Below are 10,740 nucleotides of genomic sequence, written 5' to 3'. Positions count from 1 at the left end.
AGATAAGTGCGGTTCGGCGCAGTATGACCACGCGCGAGCGCTCTTCGGCTTAGCGTTCGGGGAAAACACACACACACACACACACACACACACACACACACACACACACACACACACACACACACGTGCGCGCGCGCGCGCGCGCGCGCGCTACGTCACGTTGGCGAGCACTGGCGCAGCCAACGTAACCGGACGCGGCCAACGCGCGCCGATGTGCCCGACGTCGAGATGGCTCTTGCTACTCTTGCTCCATCCAAGCGTTGGGGATGTAACATAGTAACATATACAAGGATAAGAGAGGACCACAGAACACCCATACAAAATTCATCATTGTGATGAATGCGGCTGCAGACCAAGGTTCAGAAAGTGCATGATCCTTGAAAAGTCGAACAATAAGATGACACGCCTCATTATTGAGGCCCACTGCATCACAACTTTAAAAGAAAAGTGTATTAGCATGACCTCTATCACATTATCAGCTAAAGAAATAGCGTATTTGAATGGCACGACACGCGTGTGCTGACTTTTTTTTTTTTTTTTTTTGTCGGTGTGGTTCCGTCCTTGGTGTCATGCGCAGTACTGCCTGTGGCAAGGTATAAATGTGGTCACGTTCTTCTCGCAATAAACTGCTGATAGTCTGCGCTTCGTGTGTGTAAACCGTGTTCCTTTTTTGTCCATGTTTTTTGCGCGCAATGCTACACGTTCTTTATGGAAAACCAATAAGCCCAAGTGGAAAGTATTGTTACATTGCGACATGCAGCAATCAGTTGATTGGAGCAAATTATACATCCCTTTAAGCATAATATTCAGTATGCAACGATGCACAGACTATACAAAAACTACATTGGAAGTATAAAATAGTTAAAGTAGAAAAAAAAAAGTCGCAGTTTCGCCCGAAAGGCGAAGGAAGCATCGAATGATGTAGCAGATTAGTAGACATCTATACGAAGTTAGGATATTAGTTTTATCAGGCGTATAAACTTGCAAACATTCGCTCACTAAATAAATTAACTTGCAAGCACGCGTGTCACGCGCGCACAGGTAATCATGAACACATCTCGCTCGATGAACGCTGAAACTCGCTGTCAAAACGCTGTAGTGATGAAGCACGGCAGCAGCAGCGAGCGAATTGACCTTCGTGCTGTCTCTCGCTTCAACGCGAACGTCGAAAGCACAGCGCATACGAAGCTACCGGCACTCGGCGTGGCGTACTTTGTCCACATCGCAGATCGCTTTGAAGTTGAGGCCCACACGGACGCGCACTTTGTCCACGTCGCAGATCCCTTTCAAGATACTGCGCCCGCGCGGCCGCGCCGTAAGCAGCTGCCGCCGGTGTGGAAGGCCCTCCTCCCCTTTCCCTCGCCTCCCCTCCCCATGCCTCGCGCGCGACAGAAGATGGCGCGCTTCTGCCCCGCCTTCCTCAATCGCGCGCACGAAATTGAGCTGCGATCGTCGGCTGACCCTCGTAACCTTTCACTCGCACATGCAGTGTACGGCGCGCGGCGACGACGTTATCGTGTTTGGACTTTCTAAGCGTCACGACGACAGCGACGCCGATGGCAGAACTGAGGTTGGAGTGCCCATATATAGTTGCAATAAAAAAACAGTCATGCACTTAGAGTAGGCCAATAGGGTACACTATAGTATAGTGTATTGCATTCTACCGGTGATAACATATGGGGTAGAAACTTGGAGGTTAACAAAGAAGCTCGAGAACAAGTTAAGGACCGCACAAAGAGCGATGGAACGAAAAATCTTAGGACTAACGTTAAGAGACAGGAAGAGAGGGGTGTGGATCAGAGAACAAACGGGGATAGCCGATATTCTAGTTGACATTAAGCGGGGAAAATGGAGCTGGGCAGGCCATGGATGTAATGCATAATATGGATAATTGGTGGACCATTAGAATTAGAGAATGGATACGAAGAGAAGCGCAGTCGAGGACGGCAGAAAACTATAGGCGGGGTGATGAAGTTAGGAAATTTGCAGGCGCAAGTTGGAATCAGCCAGCGCAAGACATTGGAGATCGCACGGAGAAGCCTTCGTCCTGCAGTGGACATAAAAATAGACTGATGATGTTTACGATCATCGAATATAACCAGGTATCTGCCCTAAAGGTATTTTTTGAGTGAACGAGAAAACAAACGTGCGTGCGTGCGTGCGTGCGTGTGTGTGTGTGTGTGTGTGTGTGTGTGTGTGTGTGTGTGTGTGTGTGTGTGTGTGTGTGTGTGTGTGTGTGTGTGTGTGTGTGTGTGTGTGTGTGTGTGTGTGTGTGTGTGTGTGTGTGTGTGTGTGTGTGTGTGTGTGTGTGTGTGTGTGTGTGTGTGTGTGAATCAATTTTATCCAGACGTCCCCGCTCCTACTTTATTTTAATTTTATTATTGTTAGCTTTTTTTGTCGTACCGTGTATATGAAACCCAATTTTGTCGTACCGTGTAGATGAGAGCAGCACGCAAACCGTCACGAACTAGTCTCGCAAAACTCTATTTGAACATCTGTTTGCGATCTTCTTGGTCCTCGATACAACTTCCGAAAAATCATCGAAAAAATTGACATAGAGGTGACCTTTGCATTTTTTAAATTTGGAAAGCTGAATACAAGAAACTCGTCTTCATTATTTTCATGGACAAAAGTGTGCTATTGTGTTGCAGGATTTATGGCGCGTAGTCGATATCGCAGAATGAAAGTTTTAACCGCGAATCACTTATCAAAGTTATCACCGCGAAAATAGCTCATGATGAAGGCTGACTCTGGCAAACTTTAACTTGCATGTTCCATGAACGATCCTGCAAGTTTTCATCGCTCAAGGTTTTAGAAGTAGTAATGTGACGTTGCAAATTATTATATTGTTATTTTTTATTCATTTACAGTAGCACAAGTACTGTCATTGAAGGGGTATCACATGTGGGTGGACGAATAGAGAAATGAGCAGGAAAAAAAAACGTAAAAAATAACTACTGCAACAGGTACAGAAATTAGTAATGTACAAAAACAGAAGTATCAGAAAGAAAGCACAACATTTAGCATATACAAAGGTTAGCAAAAACAAGAAAAAAAGCTAGGTAGAATAAGACAATGTAGAAATCAACAAATATGGAATTCACTGTGCATAGAAATGTGCTGGAATCAACAACAAATATAAAACTTCGTAAGTAAAAAGGCACTAAACTCAATAAACACAGTAAGGCGCTGACAGGAACATGTTAAAGAAAATGCAACAAGTATGCAAGCAGACGGTGTAATCAGGTGAGAAGTGACTCAATGGCAGAGTTAAAACGTTCAGATTTTAAATTTGTCCTGTGTTTTTGTGCTGTGATAGTTGGGTGTCAAAAAATGCCGTTACAATCAACCTATCGCAAATCGGTATTTGTTTCTCATGCTCATATTTTTGTATACTATTAGCAGGTAAGTTAGCGAGCGTAGGTGTATCTTGACAAATAAAGGATGCGCTATAAAGACGAAAGACGAGAACGAAAAAGCGACAACACGAGCGCATACTCCCAACTCAAGGTTTATTGAGGAACATAGGAATTTAGTGTATTAAATGCAAAATATTTCTTGGCGAACATTTGCCACTTTGAGAGTATCTATCTTCTATCTAGCCGCCTACGTCTTGGTGCTCTCATGGTCGTTTCGTTAACTTCGTAGGATCCCCGTACACTGATTCGCATGACATCGATTCCCACAGGGCGTGGGATCTGCCGGCACCTTTTTTGAGTCGTCATCGTGTGAAGTGTCAGTTTTAGTTATGTTTATGTCACCTAATGCATATAAATAACACAGCGGGCCTTTTTACAACACTAATGAGGCATGTGAGCGATTTTATTGATCTTCATTGTTTAGTTCATCATTTCATTTAGCTTTAAACTTGGAAAGGATGCCCCGACACGTTGTCAACAATCCCAACATCATCAAAATCAACCAATTGCTCCATCACTAAAGGAATCTGTTGATTAACGGCTCAAGCAAGCTGTTCATCATCTGTTAATGACGACAGCACCACGCGCGTGTTCTTCCCACGACGCGCCAACATTGGGCAGTATTCTCGGGCGAGCACTTTCGGTCATAGTTTCACTTTCTCGCGAGTTTTCGTGAGACTCAGCCTACGAGAGCTTCTTTCTCGCGTTTGCCCAATCCTTGTGCGCATGCGTACAGTGCTTACTCTCGCGAAAATGTAACTATCTCTGAAAGGGATGGTCCGAGAATACGTCCCCAGCTCCCGGGGGTTATTGCATATCCAGATCAAAGAATTAACGGCGAGCTTGATATGTACAGCTTGCTCTCCCACTGAGGCAGTTTGATGGCGCTACACTATTCCGTGCGCACGGGTATATGCGAATTAAGTCACAAGATAATTCTCGTATTTCGCAGGCTGTCTCTATTTGCCAGAAAAAGCAAACACGCGATGTGTACCTTGCTGGAAACACTTCATTTTGACGTGTCTTACGAGTCTCAACCACCGCAGAATTGACATCTTGACAGTTATAATAATTAAAATAGCGAATTGCTTTTAATTAAATAATTGTATCTCAGAGACGCTCTCACAACTCAAGGTGCAGATGCAACTCAAGGTAGATGCAGATGGAATCACTCGGGATGCTATTACAATCATGACTAATGAAGCGACAGTGGCGGAACAAGTAGCGATAGCATTGGCTTTAAGGAATAAAAAGTGGACGCGAATTTACAGTGACTCTAAGATGGCTATTAGACATTTTACCAAAGGCTTTGTAACCAAAAGGGCTGCCCAGCTGATCGGTGAGATGGACAGCCAAGGGATCGAAATCCGCTGGTTTCCTGCACACATGGGGTCTGTCGATCCATCTCGAAGGAATTTGAACGAGATGACTAACGCAGCTGCACGAGGACTTACTATCCGTGCACTACGCGACCAGGACCCCAATAATATGCTGGAGGAGAACAGGAACCAATTACTTACATATAATGAAGTCACGAAGCATTACTACATGAACAGAAGGGAATTCCCAGTGCCACACGCTAAGCTCAATAGAGCTCAAGCGGTGACTCTGAGATTGTTACAGACAAGAACTTATCCTAGTCCAAACTTTATTAACAAGCTATATCCAGAAAGAGAGGTACCAATCAATTGCGAGAAGTGTAATGGCATCATTACTCTGGATCATATGCTTTGGCAATGTCCTGTGGCTTTCACAGACTGCGACAAGGAAAGAGACTGGTGGCGGCGAGTGCTTCACAGTGGAGTGCTTTTAGATCAAGTACAGGCCGTCCAGAAGGCCCACGACACGGCGGTAAGGTTAAACCTTACTGTCCTGATGTGGGAGCCGCCTGCGTCATCCTAAGGGATGATCTTCAGGACCTGAATAAAGTTTATCATACCATACCATACCATCTCAGAGACCAAAAAAATTACTGGCAGTTTCTCAACAAGGCTCTAAGAACTTGCACTTGGTCTATTCGCGTAGAATGATCAGTGTTGTCGTCGTTGTTGTTTTTAACTCGGTGGCCTAACAGCTGGGACACCCTGTATCTACTTGTGAGCTGCGTGCCCGTATAACTTGGCAGCCATGTGCGTCTGCTTTTCACCGCGTTCACCCACTTTTTTCTTCCGGTGTAGGGTGGACGGAGTCGTGCAGATGCGCCGGTTCAAGGTGCAGGAGCTGCTGGGCTTTACCCTCAAGATCAATGGTCTCGGACCGCTCAGCTACATGTTCAACTTCTTCTCCAGCTACTTCACCAGGCTTTTCAAGGGCATTGTGCGCTCGCGCGTCGAGAAGGTACTCAGCTCACAGATTGAGAAAAAGATACGAGAACTCAAGCTTACTTTCTAAGTGTGCACGTCGCAGTGTGACCCAGCTTGACTCTCCGGAATTCTCTGCAAAGGCCAATAAACTCGCGACCAAAGCGCGTTTGTACCATCTCTATTTGCTTCGCACGACTGCGACACTTTTGAAAGGCACCACTCGAATTTATGTTTATTCGATATATCAGAAGTGTAGAAGACGGGGTTTTTGGAGCGCACCTATAGGCAACGCCAAGGCTATAGGAAACGGTCTTCGTGAAATATTTCTGACAGTAGCGCACCCAGGATCTCTGCCAGGGGGGGGGGGGGGGGGGAGTTGACAGTTTGCCAATACCATCTAAACAGCACTAATTTCGATTTCTTCACGGGAAATTGTCCGAAAATGCGCTTTTTGCGAGTGTGCAGACGATTGCGCGTCTTACATCTTAGTTGCAGTACTCAAATGCGTAAGGAAAGAAAAGGGGTTAAACAAAAGGGGGGGGGGGTTAAGTCGGCCTCAGGGGGGGTGGGGTTACAACCCCCGAATCCCCCCCCCCCCCCCCGTCGGTGCGCCACTGATTTCTGACAGACATAGGAGTTTCTCTTTTACATCATATATACACGTGGTGCTATCCTTGTTCTCTTACACAATAAAATTACCAACTGCAGTGCAGTCAGTGCATGATGATGATGATGATTTATTGGCATCCCCTTTGAAACGGGGCCATACGGGGCGGTGACAAAGTGTCACCTAGCCTGCTTGAGTTACTTAGGTATGCTATTCGCGACTCCAGCTATTCATGCGACACCTAGCGGCGAGCGGAGGAAACCTAGCACGGAGGTCGGAGCAGATGCTCCGTCCGTACTGCGATCGGGTGCGCTTTTAGAACCATGGAGCCACCATCTACAAAAGTCCACACGGCGAGGAATTTTGCTGCGTTTTGCAGCTATGCGGCGCCGAAGAGCCATATGGATTGCGAATCTTCGCATAGCAAAGCTGCGACGACGGTTATATGTTCTTGACGTCTTGCTCGAGAAAGTTTTCTTTAGTTAGTTTTTTTTCTCCTTTTTTTCTGTTTTTTTCAGGCCAGGATCGGTTTGTTTGTGTGAAGAGAACGCGAACCTGTTGCTTGTACTATGTTTGTAGTAAAGCGCTGCAGCGAATTTCAGGGAGTTTGTGTTGAGGTTGTTACTGCCATCGCGCGATAACGTTCAGCGTATGCGTGCTGCGACATGCAGCTTCATGTGATAGCCGGCGTGGTAATGCAGTTCATGATTCGAATGTCTCCACGGTATTCAATCTTTCCTTGATTAAAGCTGTTATATCGGATACATGCGGCGCACAACGTGAAACAACCGTGTATGGTACATCAGCGAAACTCGGTACACCGGAGTTTCAGGTGCTCCCGGGTAACGTCGGTACATCGTGGTAAGCACAACATGTACGCGCCAGCGTGCAAAATAACTATGGGCTAGCACAGCGGTACGCCTTCTTTGCGGCCTAGACAGGCTACCCGTATAATTAGTGCAAATTAGCAGGCGCTCATTTGAAAATGCGTAATTATATCAAAGCAATTGTATCTCATATCAGTCTCTGAAGGAAATTGGCAGTTCAGAGGCGAACACAGTTTTGGCCGCTTAAAATGCAGGATACGTCAATTATAGAATAACATGGAAAATTAGTTAGATTCATACAGTAGGTGAGTTAACATTAATTTACACAGAAACATATTTTTTCTTTCATTAGTTTACACAGCAGCCATAACCGATATGTACGAAGACAGCGGGGAGTAATCAGTCATGGTCAGGCCACGCACCACAATTAAGCCATACCTGCACATTGTTTGCAAATGTGTTTTTATTGTAGTAAGCAGATCCTTCGGTTCCTTATTTATCGTTTGTGATCTCTACGAGAGAAACAATGGGCCAACTAATGCAATAACCACGGCTAAGCGAAGCAGTAGTCACGTTGCGCAAATCTTGAATGTAAAATAGATAACAGGAACGCAAAAGTAGCTGGAAAGGGTCGCCACAGATTCGTAGTGTATGCTCGCGATAAAGTGCAAAGCTTGATTTTAGGTTCGCTTGCTCTCTGGACTGAAAAGAGCGTGCAGTTTGCGCCTTCGCTGAACGAAAATGTGTTGAGGAAACAACAACGAAAAAGCGCGCGCTGGCTGCGCATTATGCGCATGCAGTGGCAACAGCTGATCGAGTGAGGGAAAGAACTTTATTGGAGGTCCGGCGAGGACGCGAACTCGTCGCGCACCCGGCTAGTCCCACATCGGGACCGGCAGGTCTAGCCCATCGGGCCCGGTCGCGGGGACGCCGGACAGCCAGGATTTGCTTGTCTAGAGCGGGGCTACGCAGAAGCGAGTCCCACTCCTCCTTGCTGAACTTGGGGTACCTCGACCCGCACTCCCACAGCATGTATGCTGGAGTGGAGGTCTGCCCGCAGGACGGGCAGGCGTCGTCGCGATATACGTCGGGGTAAACTTCGTGTCTTGCGCTAGCTGATTCCAACTTGCGCCTGCAAATTTCATAACTTCATCACCCCATCTAGTTTTCTGCCGTCCTCGACTGCTCTTCCTTTCTCTTGGTATCCATTCTGTAACTCTAATGGTCCACCGGTTATCCAACCTACGCATTAGTAGTGCAAGACAGGGGTAATTGGAGATCACAGGGAGAGGCCGTCGTCCTGCAGCGGACATAAATATAGGCTGATGATGATTATGATGATGATGATGAAACTTCGTGTAGAACGGCCAGACACGGATGTATGCCGGTCTGTAAAACTCTAAGAGAAACGGCTTGTGCCCTATTCAACTTAGGGTGAGGGTGTGGAAAGACCCTTCTAGACATTTAAAATAATTTTGTAACCTCGTTATGAGTAGCGGGAGCGTCCCTGTGGCAGGGGAGTCGGCGCTCCTTATACAGAGGACGCGCGGTCGGTGAGGTCGCGCGCAGCCTTGTGAGCAGACTCATTGAGGTTCGGGCGAGCACCATCGACCGACCCTACGTGAGCGGGAAACCAGTAAATCGAATGATGCGTGAGAGCATCCGGACTCGAGACGCTAAGAAGACGAGCAACTTGCTCGGCGATGCGACCCTTCTGAAAAGCCTTAACTGCCGTTTTGGAATCGTTATAGATCTCGGACCCACGACCGTCTAGCAGGGCGAAGGCGATGGCGGCTTGCTCGGCGACTTCGGGGTCTGAAGTGCGAATCGAAGTGCTATTGAAAATCTTGCCGCTGGAGTCGACCACGACGACGGCAAAGGTCTTCCCATCGCTGTACTCCGCGGCGTCGACGAAACTTGCTCTGGTATACCTTGTTGCTTGATCTGTTTGAGAATCGCTACTGCTCTCGCCTTGCGTCTGCCCTCGTTGTGGACGGGATGGACGTTTCGGGGCACGGGGGCCACTTCGAACTTGTCTCGAATGCACCTAGGAATCGGGGTACTGACCCTCGAGGATCCCGCAGGGAATAACCCGAATGCACCTAGGAATCGGGGTACTGACCCTCGAGGATCCCGCAGGGAATAACCCAGAAACGGCTTGTGTCTTCGAGGATGCGTTTACCTGCCGCTGTGGTGGTCAGGCAAGCAAGTCGCGCGTGTTCTTGGGCTTCGGCAATATCCTCGGCGGTGTTGTGTACCCCCAGCTTGAGGAGATCCTCGGTATGGGTCCTGATGGGTAGCCCGAGAGCCCTTTAACTACTTTGCGGATGAGAGCGTTGAGCTTGTCTCGCTCCGCTCTGAGCCAGTTGTGCATAGAAATCGTGTAAGTGAAGTGGGATAATACGAAGGCGTTGATCAGGCTGAGCAGACTGGCTTCCTTCATGCCTCTGTGTCTGTTTGCGATTCTGCGAACGAGGCGGAAAGCGTTGTCCGTCTTTACGGTGATCTTGCAGAGAGCCGTTCCGTTCCCGCCGTTGAATTCGACAAACATGCCCAGGACCCGAATGACGTTGACCCTGGCCCAGTATCACCCCTCCGTCACAAGTGTGAAGACTGATGCTGCTTTCGGAGACTGGCTTCCAATCTTTGGGTCTTCCTCCCCATCTTTTCTGTAAAGCAGAAGCTCCGACTTGGCGGGGGAGCACCGAAGTCCGGTGGGGCGGAGATACTCCTCGATCACGTCGATCGCCTCCTGCATGGCTTCTTCGACTCTGCACTCGCATCCCCCGGCGCACCAGATGGTAATGTCGTCGGCGTAGATGGTGTGCTTGACGTCCTCGACGCGTGCCAACCTCTCGGAAAGACCAATCATACAGATGTTAAATAGTGTGGGGGAGAATACGGCGCCCTGAGGAGTGCCCCGTCCTCCGAGGGGCACATCTTTGGAGCGGAAGTCTCCAATGCGAAGCTTGGCCTTGCTGTCAGTTAGAAAAGCGCTGACGTAGCTGTGAAATCTGGAACCGAGACCCAGATCCGAAATGGTCTTGACGATGAAGGTGTGCAGCATGTTGTCGAAAGCCTTCTCGGGGTCCAGACCTAGCAGAGCCTTGACGTCTCTGGAACGGCCGTCCACGATCTGATGCTTTATTAGTTTCATGGCATATCCTGCGTCGAGAGTCCGGCGCGGAAGCCGATCACGTTGTACGTGTAAACATCGTTGTCTTCGAGGTACCCGTTGAGCCTGTTGAGGACGACGCGCTCCATGACCTTGCCGACGCAGGACGTTAGAGAAATCGGCCTGAGGTTCTCAATGTTCGGGGCCTTGCCGGGCTTGGGAATGAGCACAGTGCAGGCCGTCTTCCATTCTGCAGGAACAACGCCGCTCTTCCAGGACTCGTTGATCTTGTCGGTCAGAAAGACGATCGACGGGTCGTCGAGGTTTCTCAACATTCTGTTGGTAACTGCGTCCAGACCCGGCGCAGACTTGCGGTTGAGCGCGAAGATGGCCTGTCTGACTTCGGAAACGGAGAAGTGTTCTTCCAGCTCGGGTTGAGGAGGGCCTCAGTAGTCCGGGAGTTGGATCG

The sequence above is a fragment of the Dermacentor silvarum genome, chromosome 1 (genome assembly GCF_013339745.2).
Source record: "Dermacentor silvarum isolate Dsil-2018 chromosome 1, BIME_Dsil_1.4, whole genome shotgun sequence".
NCBI classification, from domain to species: Eukaryota; Metazoa; Arthropoda; class Arachnida; order Ixodida; family Ixodidae; genus Dermacentor; species Dermacentor silvarum.
The sequence above is the reverse complement of the archived record's forward strand: the minus strand, read 5'-3'. Positions refer to the sequence as shown.